This window comes from Vicugna pacos, unplaced genomic scaffold (assembly GCF_048564905.1).
Source record: "Vicugna pacos unplaced genomic scaffold, VicPac4 scaffold_191, whole genome shotgun sequence".
Classification (NCBI taxonomy): domain Eukaryota; kingdom Metazoa; phylum Chordata; class Mammalia; order Artiodactyla; family Camelidae; genus Vicugna; species Vicugna pacos.
The window spans coordinates 241,401-262,669 of NW_027328870.1; the positions used below are offsets into that span (position 1 = coordinate 241,401).

At 32.1% G+C, this 21,269-nt stretch overlaps 1 pseudogene; it reads right to left on the minus strand.

Annotated features, from left to right (window-relative positions):
- Positions 1 to 13,214: 13,214 nt before the first annotated feature.
- LOC140695209 (heat shock transcription factor, Y-linked-like) lies at positions 13,215 to 14,997 on the minus strand (annotated as a pseudogene).
- Positions 14,998 to 21,269: the final 6,272 nt, after the last annotated feature.

Below are 21,269 nucleotides of genomic sequence, written 5' to 3' on the forward strand. Positions count from 1 at the left end.
TCTTGAACAAAATGCCTGGATGCCTTTACTAAAACCTCTTTCCTCTCAACTATTTCAAAAAATGTATTAGGAAGGAAAATTCCCAAAGTTATTCTATGACGTCTCCAATACCATGATAACAGAACCAAAGACACTACCAAAAAAAGAAATGAAAATATAAAGCCAATATCCTTGGTTAATATACATTAAAAAATCCTCAACAGAACATCAACAAATTAATCCAGCAATACATAGAAAGGATTATACTTGATGATCAGTTGGATTCCTTCCAGAGTCACAGGGATGATTAAACATACACAAGTCAATCAGCATGACACGTATTTAATAAAGGAAGGACAAAATGAACAGGACCATGTCAATACACACAGAAAAAGCATTAGACAAAATTCAACATACATTCATGATCAGAACTCTCATGAAAGAGAGTATAATGTGAACATCCCTCAACATACTATAGGCCATTTATAACAATTTATAATACTTAGGGGAAAAGCTGAAAACATTCTGGGTAAATTCGGGAACAAGACAAGGATTCCTACTCTCAGCACTTCTGTTCTATAGTAAAAGAAGAAAGGAAAAGGAAAGAAAAAAGAAGAATAAATGCAAAATTGAAAGAAAGAGGCAAAATTGGCACCAGTAATGATGACATAACAATCTATATAGAGTCCTAAGTTCTCCACACAGACTAATAGCAACAATAAATAATTTCAACAAGGGAGCAGGGTACAAGATTAATGTAAAGTTTTCTCTTACATTTCTACATGTTATTTATGAGATACCCTAAATTGGACGTTGAGAGCAATACTATTTAAAATCCCATTACCCCGAAAACCTTGGAATAAATGTAACCACATATATGAAACATCTAAACACTGAAACTTAAAAAACATTGGCAAAGAAATTAAAAATGATTCATAAAAATGGAAAGATGTCTTGTGCTCTTGGATTGAAGGAGTTAATATTGTTAAAATGGCCGAGCTACACAAAGAAACATACAAATTTAGTGCAATTCCTGTTATGAAGCTGTAATATTTCCAACAGAAGCAGAAAATAAATAACTCTAAGTTTTACATGAAACCATTAAAATTGTCAAAATGATCTTGAGAAAAAACAACAAATCTGGAGGTATAAACTTCCTGGATTCCTTACTATACTACAAACTACAGTAATAAAAACAGCATGACATTGGCACAGAGATATAATCAATAAAATCAGATAGAGAGCCTAGGAATAATTCCACACACCTATGAGCAATGAATCAATGATAAAATAGGCAAGAGTACACAATGGAGAAAAGACAGTCTTGTCAATGGATGGTTTTTGGAAAGCTGGATATCTGTATGTAAAAAAGTGAAATGAGAGCGTTCCCTGACATATATAAAAATAAACTCCAAGTTTTTTAAGGACCTAAATGTAAGTCCTGACACCATAAAACTTCTAGAAGGTGATATATGTGATACACTATTGGATATATATCATAGGAATAATTTCTTGTATCAGTCTCCTAAGGCAAAAGAAATAAAAGCAAAGATAAGCAAGTGAGACCTAAATAAACTTGAAAACTTCTGCACACCTAAGGACACTTTGAACGAAATGAAAACACTGCCTAAGTAATTGGAGAACATATTTGCAAAAAATGCAATTGACCAGGGTGAAATAGATGTAAGTTAATAGATGTAATATGGATTTAATTTACACAACTCAATGTGAAAGACAAAAACCCAATCAAAAAATAGCAGAGTACCTGAGTTAATATTTTTCCAAAGAAAACATACAGATGAGTAACAGGCAAGTGATAAAAATGCTCAACATTACTAATTATTAGTTAATAGCAGTTCAAAACCACAATAAGTCATCACTTCACACTTGTCAAATGGCTATTATCAAAAAGTCTACAAATAGAAACTGTTGGAGATGATGTGGAGGAAACGAATCACTTGTATACTCTTGGTAGAATTGTAAATTGGTAAAATTTCTATGGAAAATAGTATTCAGATTTCTTTAACACCTAAAACAGAACTACCATATGAAACAGCAACATATATCCTAGGAAAAATCTGAGGAAGAAACCCTAAATTGAGAAGAACCAATGTTCACAACAGCACTGTTTATAATATGCAAGACATGGAAGCAATCCAAGAGCCCACAGTAGACTATGGACTTAAGTAGATATGATGGTTCTATAAATATGCAATGGAATAATACTCAGCCATGAAAAATATAACACATGGCTGTTTCAGCATCATGAATGGACCTAGTAAATATTGTGCTTAGTGAAATAACTTAGAAAAAGACAAAAGTATATAATATAATCTAAATGTGGAGTCTAAAGAATAACAAATATCTGTGTACATCTACCTATAGCTATCTATTGATAGATGACAGATAAGTAGATACATAGAAGGATAGATACATAGGCACATGATAGATAGATAGATAGATTGATAGAGACATGGTAGAGAGAGAGATTAGATAGACAAGACTGAAGCAGACTGAAAGATATGGGAAAAAATTTATGTTTACCAAAGGGGAAGGGAATCACGATTCAATGGTAGGAAACTGACAGGTAAAAATAGTATACATAAAGGAGATAAGCAGCAAGGATAATGTGTATAGATTAGGGAATTAGACACAATAACTTATAATAATTGTATGTTACAATTATTGTAATAATTTATAATGCAATCTAATCTAATAATTGGTTGGAATCATTATGCTGTACATCTGAAACTACACAATATAGTACATCTACTGTACTTCAATTAAAAATAAAAAATCTCATGTATAATTTAGCCCTTTTTCCGCTGATAGCATCTTCCTTTAATATTATTTTATTATTACTCATTACTTTTTATGATTACTGACCCAAATTATTTCTATTTCTGTTGTGAACAAGTTACTAGATTGAGGTACCTATATCTATTGCAACGGAATTACTATTTTTCTCTCATTAGTTCATATAGAATAGTAGCATTTAAAAACATAACCAAAGAAACAGTTGCAACTTTCTCATTGTCTCTGCTTAGTATTTTGTTCAATGTTTTGTGCATATTTGCCATTTTGTTTTTCTTAGAATAGCTCTTTTCTGAACCTCTTGTAATGTGTCTCGGTTTTCTTTTTTCCATCTCATTCATGTTTGTTTGTCTGGTATATTCTTTATTTTTTCTTTACACCTAAGTGATAACTGTGCAAGGTAGAGTATCCTTGGGTGAGAGATTTCTTATTTCAGTAGTTTGAAAATGTCATTTTAATTACCCTTGGTGTATGTTTTCTGCTCAGCAATCTGCTGATAGCCTGATGGGGATTCCTATGTAGTTTAACATAACTATTTTGGCTGCCTTTAAAATTTTTCTCTGGCATTGACTTGCCAATTTGCATATGACATATCTTGTAGAAGGTCTCATTGACTTAAAATTATTGGTGTTGTGTTGGCTCATGGAATTGTATGTCAGTTCCTTACACAGGTTCAGGAAGTTATCAACTATTACAACTTTAATTAAACCATCAGCTGCCTTCTAACTTTCTCCTCCCTCCAGGATTTACTCTAATGTGAACTTCTTGAAGAAGTCCGATGGCTATTTTAGAATTTCCTCACTTTTTAATATCTTATATCTCAGCCCTCTCCTATCATTTCTTGTTTTGTATTGGTGAATTTGCTAATCTCTCTTCCACAAGACAGTCTTCTTCCAATGCTTTCTGTTGCATAAATCATATCATTTATTAAGTTCATCTGGTCTTCCAATAATGTTTGGTTGTTTCATAGTTTCAGTCTATTAGATAATGTATTCCTTATCATCATTTATTTTATTCCTGAGCTCACTAATCTGCTTTCTGAGTTTTGTATTTTGTATTGAGATTCTGTATGACAACACTTTGGATTCTCTATTAGTTATACGGCAATATTCCATGACCTTTATTTGTTTGCTGCAGGGTTGATATTGTGTGTGTGTGTGTTCATCTGTGAGTGCGTTTGCCTGTGCGTGTGTGTCTGTGTCTGTGTCAGTTTCTGTGTTTGTGTATCTGTGTGTGTGCATGCCCTATATTGTTGCTGTGATTGGTCATGATCCTGGTAAATTATTGCTCTGATGACCCTAAAAAACAGATTGTGCTTTGGAGTCCTTGTTTGGTTTTACTTATCTGAGATACCTCTGATAATATTTCAAAATGACACTTTCAAGTCGCTACTGTCTGGATAAAAGATTGCTTACATTGTCACTTCTTAGACAAATCTGGTAGTTAATGCCACTGTTGTCACTGGGCCGGTGAACCCTTCCTTTTATCTGATATCCCTTAAGATTGAGTGCACACATTGAGGAAAGGTGTAAAGACAGGTGGATAGTTGGAATCAGGCAAGTGCCTTTGCCATGTCCAATGTTGCAAGGTATATTTTCTCCACCACCGTGAATGGGAAGTAGGGAGAGTGTCATGAATGTCTGAGTGTCAAAAGGATGGAAATTCTGTCTGCATTGTGACTCCCTCCTAGTTACCTGTGACCATGAGTACTGGTGCAGTTGGAGGTTGAAGCTGCGTGAACCATTGAGACCCTGTTTCTACTGGGTACTCTGAAACTCTGGGCTCAGATACCCTAGTAAGTGGGCCTTGGTTGAAGGCACCAACTGGTCTCTTCCCTCAGATCAGCCATCATTTTGTGTTTTAGCCCACCAAACTTCAGCTGTACACATGTGTTCTGGAGTATTGTTTTGTGTTGTAGTTATTTTTGCTGAGATGTGACCGTTTCACTGACTGTAGATTTAAAGGGAGAGACAGAAATAGTTTAAACATATGTCACTTTATTCAAAGTTTAAACTTTTACATTTAAAAGTTAAATTCTAATAAGGACATTATAAGAACAGTAAAGAAAGTGAACTAATCACCTCCCTTAATATCAGAGTACTACAAAATATTTTGTTTTTCTTGGGTTCTTTTCTTCAATATTTTTCCCAAATGCATGAAAATTTTAGTATAATATATGCCTCTAAATTCTTTAAAATCAATTAAATTATTAAAATCTTGCTCTGTGCTGTAAATATAGCCCTCTTGCTTCTCTAATTTATAACTAGTAGCTTGCATATTTCTGTCTTCCCCATCCTTCTTCCCTGTCCCCAGTGGAAACCACTACTTGGTACACTACACATATATATGTGATTCTGTTCCTTTTTTTTATGATTATCTCTCTTATATATTTAGTTTCCTCATGAAAGTGATAACATAGAGTGTTTTTCTCTGTATGACTTATTTTCCTATGTGCAACAGTATCTGGGTCCCGTTACATTGTTCCAAATGGCAGAATTTTATTTTTTGATATGACAATGACTAAGTATTTATTATGTTATCTATATCTCACATCTACTTCAGCCAATCATCTGTTGATGGGCAGTTGATTTGTGCTTCTATCCTTGGCTATTATAAATGATGATGTTAAGAACTTTGGGGGTAATATATCCTTTAAAGTTAATGTTTACGTTACTTATAGGTTTATAAAAAAACTGGAATTGCTGCAACATATAATGTTTCTGTTTCTAGTTTACTTAGCACTGTCCACACTTTTATAATAGTGGATGCCTCAATTTATATTTCCACCAACAGTGTACTTGGGTTCCCTTTTATTGACATTCATATTAATGTTTGTCATTTGAAGACTTTTTTAATAACAATTTTGGTTGCTGTGAGATAGTATTTCATTCTGGTTTTGATTTATGATTTCCTAATGAGTAGCAACATTATATTTCTTTTTATATCCATGAAAATCATCAACATGTCTGTTTTTGAAAAGTTTCCATGGAGATCCTTCTACTGTTTTTAAGTTGGGGTCTTTGTTTTTTAAATAATGAGTCTAAAATACTATATATACATTATGGATATTAACACTTTGTGAGTTTCATAGTCTGAAATTCTTCTTTCTATTCTGTGTGTTGTGATAAGTCTTACAGAATGTTTCCTTTGCTCTGCAAAAGTTTTTGCATTTCACACTTATACAAGAAGTGGAATCACTGTATCACATAGTACATCTATTTTTTCCTCAGTATAATTAAAAACTGTTATTGTTTCTTTTCCTTTTTTTTAATTAGGAGATAGATCAAAAATAAATATTGTTATGATTTTCACAAAGGCAATGCTGTTCCTATTCTTGTTCATAAATAGCATAGTTTCAGGTTTTACATTTAGGGAATTAATCCATTTCTATTTTATTTTGTATACTATGTAAGGAAGTGCTCTTACATCTTCCTTTTACCTGTAATGTCCATTTTTCCCAGAACTAATTGTTGAAGAGACTGCATTTTTTCCGTTGTATACTGTTGCGTCCTTCATGTAGACTAATTGACCATATGTTTGTGTGTTTATTTAAGGACTCTTTATTTTGTTCCATTGATCTATGTGACTCTTTAAGTGAAATATTTTGATCTTTTGCTTACTGTAAATTTGTACTATGTTCTAAATTCAGGGAGGATAATAACCGCAGCTTTGTTCATTTTTCAAAGATAATTTTAGAAAATTTGGGTCTTTCAGAATTCAGTAAAAATTTTATTATTTTTCACCTTGTTTTGTGAAGAAACATATGGATTATGTGAGAATAGAAATATAATAAAAGAAGAAAACTTGAGAAAAATTGTAAAGTGTGGAGGATAATTCATACAAGATTAAACAACCAATGGGTTGCCGTATAAATCAAAGAAAAAATACATAAAGAAATATAACAACAAAAACAAATTCCATGTGTTATAGCAAAAGCAATATTAATAGGGATGCTTATAGCAAAACAATCCGACTTCTACAAATAAGAAACAACTCTCTCTTATAACATAATCTTTCAAACAAAAGATGCAGCAAAATAATAAACAAACTTGTTAGAGGAAACAAAGACAGCTGAAAGGTCGAAACATAAATATATAAAATAAAGATTTAAAATAGAAACATCTAAACAAACTACATAATGGCCTTTGAAAGATAAATAAAACTGATAAAATTTAAAGAGAATCATGAGCAAAAAAGAGAGTACAGATTAAAAAGCTCCAAAATAAATGAGAAGTTACAGCTTATATCAAAGTAACACAAAGCATCATAAGATGATACAACAAATTATTTGCCAATTAAAATGGAATCCCTAGAAGAAATGGCCAATTTCTTAGAAAGGCATAATCTACCGAATGGAATGAGAAGTAGAAAATATTAACAGATTATCACTAATGAAATTGAATAAGTAATTAAACAAATTCTCCCAAGAAATAAAATTCAAGGCATAGACAGCTTCACAGGTGACTTCTGCCAAACATTTAAAGAAGAGCTATCATCTATCCTTCTCAGAGAATTCCAAAAACTTGCAGAGGAAAGAAGGCTTCCTAACCCATCATTCTGTATCACACTACTACCAAAACAGGAACAAATACCACATAAAATTACAGTTTAAATACTACTTACAAGCATACATGAAAAAATCATCAATAAATATTAGCAAAGCAAATAATACATTAAAAGGATTATACAGTATGATTAAGTTCCTTTTATGCCAGGTATGCAAAAGTGATTCATTATCCAGAAATTAATCAATATGATACAACAAACTAACTAATTGAAAAATAAAAATTATATTGTCACTTCAAAGGGACATAAAATGTTTTGACAAATTCAGTATATATTTATGATTATATTTCTCCTCAAAATGGGTATGAGGAAACATACCTCAACACATTTAAGGTCGCATATGACAAGTATTCAGCTAACATGACACTCACTGAAAAGCTGAAAGCATCTGCTGTAAGAGCAGAAAGAAGACAAGATTGTTCACTCTTTCCACTGTTATTCAGTATCATATTGGAAATTCTAGCCATTGCTATCCAAAATAAAAGTAAATAAAATATAGCTATTTCAGAAAAGGAGTAAAAATATCTGTTTGCAGATGAAATACTTTAAACAGAAATCTGAAAGAAGATGCCACAATACTATGTGGGCTTTTCAATGCATTTGGTAAAATTTCAGAATGCAAAATTAACATAAAGAAATCTTGCATTTCTGCACACTAACAACAAGCTAACAGATAGAGAAAGTGAGGAAACTGTCTCATTTACAGTTGCATTACAAAAAAAAATCAAGAAATATATCCAACCAAGGAGGTAAAAAACTGTACTCAGAAAACTATAAAATATGCATAACAGAAATTGAAGATAATGCAAACAGGTAAAAGGATATACTGTGTTCATTGATTAGGAAAAAAATATTGTTTAATGACAGAATAAGCCAAGGAAATACACAAATTAAATTCAGTGCCTATCAAAAGACCAAGGGCATTATCTGACACTTACAAAAAATAATTTTAAAATTTACATGTAAACCCAAAAGAGATGAAATCACTAAAAAAAAAAAGAAAGGAAAGAAAAGAAACAAACTAAAAAGAGAAACATCTTTAACAAAAACAAAGAGGATGTATCACTGTCCCTGATTTTAAACTATAATACAAAGCTGCAGTATTAGAACGAATATGGTAGTGGCACAGAACATACAGAATAATGGAACACAACAGAATGCCTGAAAATGAAATCAGACAGTTATGGTCATTAAGCCCATTACAAAAAATGAATATACAGTGGGGGAAATGTAACCACCGGGCACATGAAACCGATCAACATCACTAAACATCAGAAAAATGCAAATCCAAAACACAGTGAGATTTTATGTCACTCCTGGCCGAATGACTATTATCAAAAAGATAACAAACATAACTGTTGGTTAGGATGTAAGAGAAACAAACCTGATGCACTGCTGGAGTAAATGTAAATATGTGATGCCACTGTGGAAAACAAAATGGAGCTTTAAATAAAAATTAATTATGAAATATAATCCAAAATATACAAATCGGATACTTATTGCAAGAAAATAAAAACACTAATTAGAAAAGATAAATTCAACCCTATATTCACTGCAGCATTATCCTCAATAGACAGGATATAGAAGCAAATTAATTGCTCATCAATAGATAATGGATAAAGAAGATGTGTGTTTATACTATATATATCTACCCATCTTAAGTACAGATTAATTTATATATATATATACACACACACACAATTTATATATATATATATATATATATATATATATATATATGCACACACACATAAAAATACAATGGGTTATTACTCAGCTCTAAAAATAAGTTCTTGCCATTTGCAACAAAAGGGTTGGCCAAGAGGGTAATATGCTCAGTGAAATAAGTCAGAAATTGAATGAAAAATGCTGAATGATTTTACTCATATTTGGAATTTAAAACAAATGAACATAACAACACAGAAAAGGAATTATAGATATAGAAAGAAACAGGTTGTTCACAAGAAGGAGGGAAATGGGGTGTGGAAAAGAAAATTTGAGGAAATTAAGAAAGAAAATTTTCCAGTTGCAAATTAAATGATTCAGGGTCAAGAAATGTACTCTATGGGGAATAGCCAATAACTATTAAATAACTTTAAATAGCAACATATCATAACTAGATATATTCTGGTGATCTGATTGAATTATATTGAAAACAGCAAACAGTATGCTGTGTAAGAGAAACTAACACAGTTGTATAGATTAAAGTACACTTCAAAAACAAACAAACATACACATAGAAAAAAATTAGATTTGTAGTTAACAGAGGCAGGGATTGGGAAAGGAGGATTTGGTTAATGTATTCAAAAGCTATAAACATCCAGTCGTAAAATAATCGTGTTCCAGGAATGCGCCGTAATAACATGAAAATTAAAATTAATACTGCTTTATGTTCTATATCATGTTGTTAAGAGAGTAGACCATAAAGTTTCTCATCACAACCAAAAGACAAATTTAATTTCTTTACAAATTTATCTAAATGAGATAATGAATTCTCCCTAAAGTTGCTATGATATATATTTCATGATATTTGTAAATCAAATCACTATCCTGTGCACCTAAATTTACACAATGTTTTAAGCCATTTATATCTCAATAAAAGTGGAAGAAAATAGGGAAAGTCAATGGTCACTTTTTTCCATGTCATTTCTCATGATTCTTTTTGCATCAAGTAAACTTTAGTCATGATATACTTATCCTAGGTAAAGATACTAATAAATAAGTGATTCTAATAAATTATACATAAGGATACGAATAAAATTAGTGGTTTACCATGCCTTAAACTTTCTTCATGTTAAGAACCCGTTGCTTGTGTAGGCAACAAAATTTCATTGCGTGTATTCATCTGAGATTAGGGAATGGATACAAATTTAAAACTGACTGCTCTTGCTGTAAGTGATAAAGTTCACTGTCTCAGACCGAAAGTCTCATTTCCACAAGAGCATCTGTAAGAAATGAACATGCTAGGTTGCTAAAAATCTCAGAATGTTAAAATCTCAGAACTCCTACAATTCTTAACTGTTTTGCATTGGGAATGCAATACTGACAAAGACTTGATTTTGGATAACAATGTGCTGTTTTCTCATGGTTGCATTATGGGATGTGAGGATAATAACTGTGATCCACAACATACATTATCGCTCACGTGCTGGGCAAAGAATGTAAAGGTTCTGCATTTTTAGTACTGAGTACTGCTTTCAAAATGATGACTACGCTCACTCTAATCCAGGTAGTCCAAGTAAACAAAGGTTATTGCAATTTGTAGCTTAAAGGGAATAAATCCGGGGTTCAGTCTCTATAAATTAGTCAAGGGGTGTTCAAAGATAAAATAAGTTGTGTCAACAATGAGAATTAAAAGGAAAAAAATTGATATTTAGCATAAATTAAAAAGGAGACACAGTCCTGTGCTGGGCTCTGGGGACTGGAGAATGTATTTGCCTCAGTCCCATTCAAGGGTTCAGTGGCTTGGCCCTAGCATCAGCTCGGGATTCAATAAACAGGCAACAATTAGTATATTGGGTGAAATATAATCTACCTCTCCATAATCAGAAGAAAATCTGGTGGCTCAATGAAACTATTAATTCACCGAAATTCTGCCAGGTGCAAAATAATAATTTACTGATGACCTAACTTAGACAAACTTAGTTACTGCTTAACAATTCATCTTCACACACACACACAGTGGTAGACAGATTTGTAGTATTTAGTGGTAAGAATTCTGTGGGCAGAGCTCAGAGGATAGATTTCAAACACCAGACAACATTTCTACTTTTGCCAATAGTCTAGCATTTCCGAGGTAGAAAACTATAGATGGAGAAACCAACAATATTCTTCTTTAGGATTTCTAATTTTAAAAGTAAACTGTAGCTTTTGACTTATCATTATAGAACCTTGTTAAAATGATCATGGTAAGACCCACTGTCTGATAAGAGAGGTGGAAAATAGCTGCTGAACCAGTCCATCTTTACCCCAGCCTACTAATGTAAGCAATAAAATAGCCACGATCAGAGTTGTGCTGACAAATTTAAAAGCTTGATGATTCAGTTGTAGGAACAACCACTGTTGTCCAGACACAGATCTCCTGCTGCAAGTGGTCTCTTTTCTTCTCTTGGAAAAGGTCATATTGGTGGAATGCTGCAAGAGTTTACCCTGGCCCATTTGCCCTTTCTCCAGATAATCAAAGTCTTTCTTCACAACTGGTGACATATTTTCAGGACTCAATGTTGCCATTCCAGTCTTATCAGTTAACACTGGCTGCATGATTATGAGCAGAAGCCTTAGACAACCTGACATTGCCTACAATTTTTCCAGCATTTCAGGGCATTTCACATTCTGTAAATCCTTCACCTTTTATTTTAAATTAATAGGAAATAGACAAATTCTTCCATGAATATTTTATATTTCCTAATATCTGCAGAAAATTGGTACTCATGCAGTTGGACAAATTTTTAAATTCACCACACTCACCTCCTTCTAGTCCACACATTTTAGGTTGCAATTTGGTTACCTAATACGACCACCTCAACCAAGGGTCTAGTACCTCTTTGATACTTCCTTTGTGAAGGTTAGAAGGGGCACAAGTTATGTGGGGTGCATAAACCTACATTAAATGTTTGCATTAGCACGGTCTCTTCTGGGCAAAGCTCTGATTCTAAGAAGTAAATAAATTAGAGGTCAGTATAGTTATTAATATGATGAAGAGAATCAGCTATTTTGGGGTGGGTGGGTGATGAAGAGTCAGGAAAAAATCCAGCAAATGAGAATGGTATGCTTTAGGCCTCTGGAGGCATGAATTAAGAAGAAAATAATACTTTATCTCCTGTAGCTACCTCCCCTTACTGTCTTGAGTGACTAGTCCATGGGCTATGGAAACTGCTAGTTTGTGGTGAAGAGTAAAGACAATAACGAAATATTGTGAAAACTATGAGAGATTTGTTGTTTCAGGAAAGTAGATTTTGCTTAAAGTCAACATGTATATTTCATTCACTAAATACTAAAATGCATCCTGTGGCAAATGCTGTGCTTACTGTGCTAGTATCCCAGTTAGACAAGGAGAGGGTGATAGACAGAAAACTTCTGAAGAAGGTAGTTTCTGTGCTGAGACTGGGAAAGTCTAAGTAGGTAAAAGGATGACATCCAAAGTCCAAGGATGAGCTGGAGCAAAAGTGTTGAGGTTGCAGCTAACATACTTGACAAGCGTTTGCCTGGATTTATCTCCAGATACAGTGAAACATAAAGATATGCCAAGGTAGTCAGATGCCAGATTTATAAAGGAATGACTAAACTAAGTTCAGATCGTGTGCGTAGAGTTGGAAAGACATTAAAAGCCACCCTGAGGACGTAAGCTTTTCTTTGGATGGAACATAAAAGCAAAATAAAGTATCGACTGAAAATATAGTGTAGACTCTTGAGGGCAGGGAATGAAAGCAACAATTGGAATGCTTCGAGAACAGAATAAAGAAGACAATAGATAAAATTTCTTCTCAAATTCAACCACATGCTGAATGTGCCAACTGAGACTACATCATGTGACCCTTATGATTCCAGGGATGACATATTAGAGACCATGATCCCAGGGCTGGTTTCTGAATTTCTCTCCTTCCACCCAATCCTAACTTAACACTTTTAATACATTCCAGGACGAACCAGAAACCACTTAGTACTTTTCCCTCTCTCCATGTTATAGTCTTCCTCCAAATTCTTCCATTTTCTCTTCTTCCTTACAAGAAATTTTTTAAATTAACTACCATATTGTTCCATTAAATGATCATATCAATCAAGTATCTCTTTTTATCTTTAAATTGTAACTTAGTCTCCCATTTATCTCTTAACACTATTTAAAAAAATAAGGTAAATAGAGGTACACATCTATGTTTATTTTTCAAATAACAAAATTGCAGATATTTTTCCAACGTCAATTTTAATCCTTGTATCCTGCATAATCTGATAGTCCTCTGGTAGATCAGTTGTGACTAGGATGACTTTCATAAACTGAAGATGTCTGATGAGTTGGCCTTGAAAGAGAGTTAGCTGATGTATCAGTAATCAATAGCACTGGAAACCGTGGGTTGCTACCTGGTTGAAGTTTAGTTAAAAGACCTTCATTGGCAGATATGTTGTGATATCTATTTGAAAAATAGAAGGTCCCACCATCTGTCCAAAATAATTCCTCTGTATGGGATACAAGTTGCTGTACTGAGAAGTAGAAGTTGTAGTTGTAATGAAGTTCACAACACGGCTATTTGCTTCAATGTAGCTGCTTTGAGAGTGCCCATGTACAGTGGTCAACTGATTTAAAATAGCACGTTGATTCACTGCAATTTGTTCTGGTGGTCTAACTGACATTGATGATGGAGGAGAAATATCACCTCTGATCGGGGTAGTTGTGTCCCCAATTATGTGGCTGGTAGAGGGCTTTCTTATTAGAGGCATGTTTAAATTTACAGAAGGTAAAAATGTACTGTCTCCACTAGTGTCACCCACAAAATCAGAATTATGTTTGTCCACATTTCCCACTGCTTTAGAGTGCTTCTTTTTGAAATCTTCAGCCAATGAAGATACCAGAGAGGCATTTTTAATCACAACTCTTCTTTTTATTCTCACTAAAAGCTGAGGAAAGCCTCGTTTAACATTTGGAATATGATAGAACTACAGCTACATCCAAAGTAGAAAGATTTCAGTAATAATTTAAACCAAAATACATCACTATTATAAGCCTAACCTATAAAACCTCAGATTTCATGTTTACTATGCAAAAATAATATCATCAAAATATGAACATTACTGACAATATTTTGAAGTTCCTTATTTGGAAAATACACATTTAAATAGTATAGTCATCAAATTTAAGAAACTACCATTTGCAGTAATGGTGAATGCCACTTTTGAAAAGCAGCTTTAATACCTTTATTTAGATTTCTGGTAAAATTCATAGTTGCAAGCAAAGTTTCTTATAATGTGAATACTTAAGTCACTGTCCTCATTTTTTAGAATAAATAAAGGATTTTAGCCTTAGTAATTTTATACAATTTTCAAAATCTAGCTTTACATTTATATTACCATAGATTGATGTACAAAATAAAATTTTATATATGTTATGAAATGGTAACTAAAGTTTCTGAATACCTTGCTTAAAACAGAGACTTCTTTTTCTTCTGCCAGAAAGTCTGCTAGAAATGCCGATCTTTGAAAATTCTGCCGCACTTTACTAAACCCATAAAACTTAAGCTGTCTAACTAAACTTTTCATTCTTCCAGTTTCAAATATTCTGAAAGGGGCCTTTCTTTCCAAAACTTCCTTCTTAAAGACATCTTCATCAATCACTATGGAAGTTCCATTATCATCCCTCCAGATGGGCTTATATTGGTCACTTCCAGCCATTTTCCAGAGTTTTCTTGGAAATGTCAGAGAACGAAAATCATTATCTTCATCTGGTTCAGAGACACAATGTATGTAACATGGCCTTTTAATCAAGGATTCTTCAGACAAAGTCTAAAAAGCAATTTTTTCAATCATAGACCTCAAGTCCAAATCCCCAGAGAATGTTTGATAACACAATAGAGATCTGCCAGAATTTCCTTAACCAGTTGGTCCATCTTTATGAGACACCTCTTGAATTTCTGAAGAAACATGTGCCATTTCATATAACTTTTTCTACAGCTACTTTTCTAATCTGCATGATTTTGAGCATGCAGCTTCAAATGCTGCTTTGGCAGGCCTGCACAGATAAACTGCTAGGCCATCAGAGTGGTTCTCAACCTGAGTAGCTGTGACATCACAAAATGACTGGTCTCCTAGCAAATGAAGTGTAACATTCAGCCAGTGTTTACTTCTCACTCATTCAGCTAAAATGAAACATATAAGATGCTTATTTTTATAGAGTCATCTGCAAATATTATCTCCACAAAATCTTTTTATACAATTTAATTTTGGGGTTTATTAAATAAAACCAATCTCCTTCCTTTTGTACACAAATATATGACAGATTAGTGAACAGAGTATAAATAATGCAGAAAATATATAAAATTATTTTAAAGTTTAGGAATTTTAAATGAAATTTGTCTAAAACATGTACAGAAAAGTTATAACTATTTCAATATCATTTGTAATTAAAGTGAAACATAATTTGATTTGGTATTGGAAGCAGATATTTATGTGTGTACTTTAGAATATGTTGCTCTATATTCAAAACATGAGAAGAATAAATATGTGTTTATATGGTATGATTATGAAAAAATGGTTAATATTTATGAAATAAAATATTAAAATAATCAATGCAATTTAAGAAATCCCAAAGGGGGTAGTTTTGTTTTAAATTGTAATGCAATGCTATAATTGAAACAAAAGTAATTTAATATTCTACAATTATTTAGCAAAAGAGACAATCTTAAAAATTAAAAAAAAGAGACAATCTTATTGTAAATTTACAAATGTTTATTTTTCCATTGTTTCACTCAGAGGTTTATCAACCCTTGAAGTAATAAATTTTCTTGTCATCTTTATAATCCATACTCTTGTGGCTTCTGCTAATTGTTCCAAAATGATGTTAATAAATAGACTTATGCACAAGATCCAGGGTTCAATAAGCAATGCCTCCATTAAGGGGAAAACATGCAAACAATCAAAAAACAAAGATATAATCGTATGTGTCTGTTGGGGTGGAAAAGACCAGGTAATTCATTTTAGGAAGCAATATGTTTCTCAGTCCTGAAACAGTTGGTATTGTTATTATTTACGGCATTTTAAGGCAATTGTCTTGTGCACTAATTGTAAATAATAGCTATATTCTGTATCAGAAAACTGTAGTAAATCCAGTTCTACCAAAATTTATATTCTTTATTTAGAAATAAATTCCATTAAACATAAGCCAAGTTCAAAATGAGAGATAACATTTTTAATAAATAAATGTACCCTCAAGCTACAATGTAAATTTTTCATTCAGTATCTGTAAATCCCATTCTAAATAAATATAAGCAACCTGAATTCATGGTATTTTATAAGTATTATAAACTATAGTTAAGTTGCAATTAGTCCTGATTCATAAGTATTATTTAACATACACAAATTTACATATGTGATACCATCCTTTTAAGAAACAAAGAATTCAAATATAACAATCTCAAAATATATAGGAAAACTATTGACAGATCTGATCTTTACATTTTTATAAAAATATTATTTAATTCGCTTTAGATAGAATGTAACTAAGCATAATAAAACCATATATGAAAAACCCATGACTTAAATCAAGTTCAATGTTAACATACAGGAATGTTTTCCTCTGGTCCAGTAATAAGAAAAATTAGCTCATTTTCACAAGTCCTAAATTACACTACTAGAAGTCCTAGGAAGAATTACTAGTCAAGAAAAATTATAAAATTCATTCATCTTGTAATAAAGGAGTGGTTTTTACACATGACATAAATATGCATACATAGAAAACTCCATAGACTCCTCCAGTGACTGTTAGAAATAATGAAGAAACTTAGTAAACTTGCAGAATACAAAATCAATATACAAATATCCATTGCATTTTTGTATAGTAACAAAACATTATCAGAAATAGAAATTAGGAAAACAATTGTGTGTAAATTTATACCAAAAAGAATAAAATAGGAATAATATCATAAGTGAAATAAAAGTTCTAAACAAATATCTATATATTACAGGTGCAAGAAATATAAGTAAACAAAATAAATAGAAAGATATTGTGTGCTCATGGATTGTATACAATGTGAGGAAATATTGTAATCAATCTTTTACCTGTTCAATCTCCCCAGCAGTAATTATTGAGGAGAATGTCTTTTCTTAATTTTATACTCTTGATTCCTTTTTCATGGGTTAATTGATCATAGGTGTGAGGGATTATATCTGGTTGTTCTATTCTCTTCTATTGATTGATGTCTGTTTTTGAGCCAGTATCATTTTGCTTTAATTACTAAAGTTTTGTAGGAATGTTTAATATCAGAGTATTTTACACCATTAGATTTAAAATACCCTTTTTCAGGATTATTTTGGCAACTCATGATCTTTGTGGTTACATATAAATTTTAAAATTATTTGTTCAATTTACTGGAAAAATCTCATTGGTATTTTCACATGAATCACACTAAATGTAGATTCCTTTGGGTAGCATGTTTGTTTCAAACACATTGTTTCACATCATTAACATAAGAGATCATTTCATTTCTTTGGATCTGTTTTAATTTCCTTTATCAATGTTTTCTGTTTTTTAACGTATAGTTTTTCACCATATTTGTTAACTTCATTTATATGTGTTCTTTACATATATATATACTTATATACATAATATTTGTAACCTCGTTTCCTACACAAATACAGCAGGCAGAAGGCTGTGGCAAGACAGATTCAAATTCCTGAATGGAAGAAAGCTGTAATCTAATATACTTTATCAAACAAGGCTTTCTTTTAGAAGAAAGAGATATAAATAACTTCCACACAAGCAAATACTTAAAGAATTTAGCAAGAGAAAAAGAAATAAAAAAGATCTACTATAAATAAAAAAGAAGCAGGATGCTATAGAAAAGAGGAAGTCATTATTAGAAAGGTAATATATATAATGACTTACAACAGAATAAATATGATGTTGTAAAAGAAGAGATCAAAATTTATAAGGGTCACAGAATGAAACAGGAAAATAAAGACTGTTTTCTTCTTGTTTCTGTTGTCTGTTGTATGGGTTTGAATTTGTATTCTTATCAGTTAAAATAAACAAATATATTACAAGTCAATATGCATACAAAACAAGGTAACCATAAGTCAAAAGCTTACAATGAAGTCACAAAGCCAAAAAGAATCCAAGATTATAAAAGAAAACTTATCAACCATAGAAACAAAAACAAATGAACAAAAAGAAAATATCAAATCAACTGGAGAATGAAGTTCAATATGGAAATAAACATGTCTACCAATATTTATCACAAATGTTAATGGACGTAGTGCCTCAATCAAAAGATATTTATTGTCAGATGGGATAATATAACAAGACCCTACATTATGAAGCATAGAGAAGACCCACTATAGTAAGAGGAACACACATGAATTGAAAGTCAGAATTTCAAAAAATATATTCCATGCAAATGTACATGACAAGAAAGCAGGACTAGCAGTACTGACTTCACACAAAGAGATTTTACAAAAAAGGCCATACAGAAAGATAAACAAGGACATGATATACTGATTAAAGGAGCAAATCAAAATGGGGATATTATACTCATTAAGGAATATGCACTCAGTATAGGAGCACCTAAATACATAAAGGAAACACTAATAGATAAAATTGAGAAATTCCTGGGAACAGAATCAATGTAGGAGACTATAACTCCCCATTATCATCACTGGACTGGTCTTTCACACAGAAAATTAATAAGGGAACAAAGATACTAAAATACATAATAAAATAATTGGAGATGCTTGATATTTTCAAAACAGTTCTTCTCCCCAAAACTGAATATATATTTTTTTCCTGTTCACAAGGAATATTTTCTATGAAAGATTACATACTCAGGCACTCAAGAAGCCTCAATAAATTTAATTAGATAAAAATTATTTTAAGCAACTTTTCTGAGTATAAGACCATGAAACTAGAAATCAATCACAGAAAACCAGGGAGAAAAAATAACAGCATCCAGATGAAAAAACATGGTACTAAAACAAGGGGGTCAGGTGCTGAAGTAAAAGAAGAAATTAAAAAAATACCTTGAGAAATATGACATACACTACACAAAGTCTATGGAATACTGTTAAAGCAGGCTTAAGATTGAAGTTCATAGTGACAAGGCCATCCTCAAATAAGAAGAACTATTTCAAATATGTAATCTAACGTTCTATGTAAACAAATCAGGAAAAGAAGAACAAACAAAATCTAAAGTCAAAAGACAGAGGGGAAAAAATAAAGATCAAGTAAGAAATAATTGAAATAGAGATTAAAAAAAAGAAAATTCAATCAATCTCTTTTTGAAATAGTAAACAAAATTGAGAAATCTCTGGACAGACTTACCAACAAGAAAAGAGAGAGAACAGAAATAATATTAGAAATGAAAATGGATAAACTACAAAGAGAACAACAAATTTACAAAATATCATAAGGGAATACCATGAGTAACTGTGTGGAAATAAACTGGACAACCAGGAAGAAATGAAAAAGTTTTTGGAAAAATTCAGCCCACAAATATACCATCAAGGAGAAGTTAGCCATTTGAACATACAGATCACCATAAATGGAATAGAATTTTCAATAATATAAAAAAATCTCTGCAAACAAAATTCAAACCCAAATAGTTTCACTGGGGAATATGACCAAACATACAAAGAAAAATCCATGCCAGTCCTCCTCAAACTCTTCCAAAAGATTGATATGGAGAGAGTACTCCCAATCTCACACCATTAGGCCAACATCAACCTGATACCAAAAGCACACAAAGACACTACCCCAAAAAGAAAACTATATGCCAATAACATTGATAAATATTGAAGTAAAAGTTCTTGAGAAATTATTAACAAACAGAAACCAAAATCATGTTAAAAAAGATCATGCACCATGGACAAGTCAGGTTCATCCCAGGAACACAAGGATGGTTGAAAATATGCAAATCAATCAATCAATTGTGATACACCATATCAACAAAAGAGAAGACAAAACGATATGATCATCTCAGTAGATGCAGAAAAAGCATTTAATAAAATTTAAAACCTACTTGCAATAAAATCTCTTATCACAGTGAGCATAGAGCGACCATATCTCAATATAATGAAAGCTATTTATAACAAACATAAATTCAGCTGAATACTCAATGGTGAAAAACTGGAACCCTTCCCACAAAAACCTGAGACAAGACAAGGAAGCCCATTGTCACAATTTGAAATCAATGTAGTCTTGGAATTCCTAGCCACAACGATCAGGCAAGAAAAAGAAATAAAAGTACTCAGACTGGAAAAGAAGATGTAAAATTGCCACGATATGCAGACATGACAGTATATATAGAAAACTGTAAAAGCTTCACAAAAAAATACTTAGGCTATAAACGGAACTGGGCAATGTAGCCAGAGTAATGTACAAAAACCAATTACATTTCTTTACACTACCATTGAATCAACAGGAAAACAAAGTATAGAAACAACCTCTTTTATAACTGCACCAAAAATTACAAAATGCTTAAGAATAACTGACCAAGGTGGTGAATGACTTTTACGTGGAGAACAAGAAAACATTGATTGAGGAAATCAAGAAAGATTTGAAGAATTGAAAAGATACCCAATGGTCTCGTAATGGATGAAATAATATTGTTAAAATGGCCATACTACCCAAGGCAATCTACATACATTATCTGAGTTCCTATCATATTATTCAAAACATTTCTTTTTAGGACTGAAACAAATGATCATATGATTTATATAGATACAATAAAGATCCATAATTTCCAAAACAAAATTGAAGACAAAGAAAGAGGCTGGAGGAATAACCTGCCTGGTCTCCATACACTATGGCAGAGCTACAATAATCAAAACATCATGATATTGGTACAGGAACAGGCATATGGACCAATGGAACAGAAAAGGGAGCCTAGGAATAAATCTACAGGCCTATGCTCAATTAATATTTTACAGAGTAGCCAAGAATATGACACAGAAAATGCTCTCTCTTCGCCAACTGGTGTTGGGAAAACTGAATAGCAGCATCAGAGCAATGAAGTTAGAACACTCTTTCACTCCATACACAAGAATAAACTCAAAATTACTTGAAGACTTAAATGTAAGGCAATACACAGTAAATCATCTAGAAGAAAACATACGCAAAACACTCTGAGATAATTCTCAGCAATGATCTCCTAGAACAGCCTACCCAGGTAATGGATGTAAGAGCAAAATTAATAAATAGGACCTAATTAAAC